Raw genomic sequence first — 948 nt, 5'->3', positions numbered from 1 at the left:
GTCAGGCCCAACCCAGTTGCTGCTTGCTGAGATCCTTGTGAGATGCTCTCCTCAGCCCAGGACTGTCCACAACAGCAACTCCTGGGTCCAGGGTTACTGCGAGGGGTGGGGATGGTTCCCAGAAGGACCGAGGCCCCAGGGAGTAGGAAGCCTGAGACACAGGGGAGGAGGAAGGGCCATAGGCCCTGCCTACCATCCAAAGACCCCCACCCCCACCCCACCCCCAGCTGGGCACTTCCTGTCCAGGACTGGAACAGGAAGAGGCTCTGGAGGTGTGTAGGAAAACAGGAAGTGACTGGAGGAAGTAGGTGCCTTTGTTCAGTACCCCCTTCTCGGCGTTGCCCCCAGGCCACGCCAGCGGCTCAACAGCCCTCTGTGCAGACCTGGTCAGCCTCCAGCCCTGTCCCCTCCTGGCCCTGGGGCCTGTGGGCCTCAGGGGTTCATGGCCTGGCCAGGTGGCCTTGCATCTCAGCTTCCTTGTCTGGGAAGCCGCCGGAGGTCCGCCCTCCATCACAAAGCCGGAGGCTGGCCCTCTGACCTTTCTGCAGGCAGGGTGGCCGAGGCCTACAGACTGCGGGAAGGTCACCCGCTCTCGGCCGCTCTGCCCAGCACTCTGGAAGCCAGGTGGAAACCACACGGCAGTAGTGGCCTCTCTCTCCTCCCTTCTCCTTCTCCCTGGGCACTCAGCAGCACGGCTGGCCTGTACCTTATTCTTCCCCTCCACAAACTCGGTCCAGGTGTCCAGGCTCTCGATGGGGTTCACAGCGTCCTGCGTGGTCACTGCCCTCCAGTCACGGCACTGTGGCATGAGGTCTCGCTGCTGCCGCCGCCGGCTGCCAGAGCCAGAAGAGGCAAGGGCAGGTCAGGGATACAGGCAGGAAGGGCCCACTTCGGGGGCGGGGTCAAGCCCTTGTCACACCCAGTCACCTTCTCATATGGGATGGTGGG

At 63.7% G+C, this 948-nt stretch overlaps 1 protein-coding gene across 1 annotated transcript in view; it reads right to left on the bottom strand.

Annotated features, from left to right (window-relative positions):
• FLT4 (fms-related tyrosine kinase 4) overlaps positions 1 to 948 on the bottom strand; it is a 40,952-nt gene that overhangs the window by 37,983 nt on the left and 2,021 nt on the right. The window lies entirely within an intron of this gene.

The sequence above is a fragment of the Mandrillus leucophaeus genome, unplaced genomic scaffold (genome assembly GCF_000951045.1).
Source record: "Mandrillus leucophaeus isolate KB7577 unplaced genomic scaffold, Mleu.le_1.0 Scaffold170, whole genome shotgun sequence".
Taxonomy (NCBI): domain Eukaryota; kingdom Metazoa; phylum Chordata; class Mammalia; order Primates; family Cercopithecidae; genus Mandrillus; species Mandrillus leucophaeus.
The sequence above is the reverse complement of the archived record's forward strand: the minus strand, read 5'-3'. Positions and strand labels throughout refer to the sequence as shown.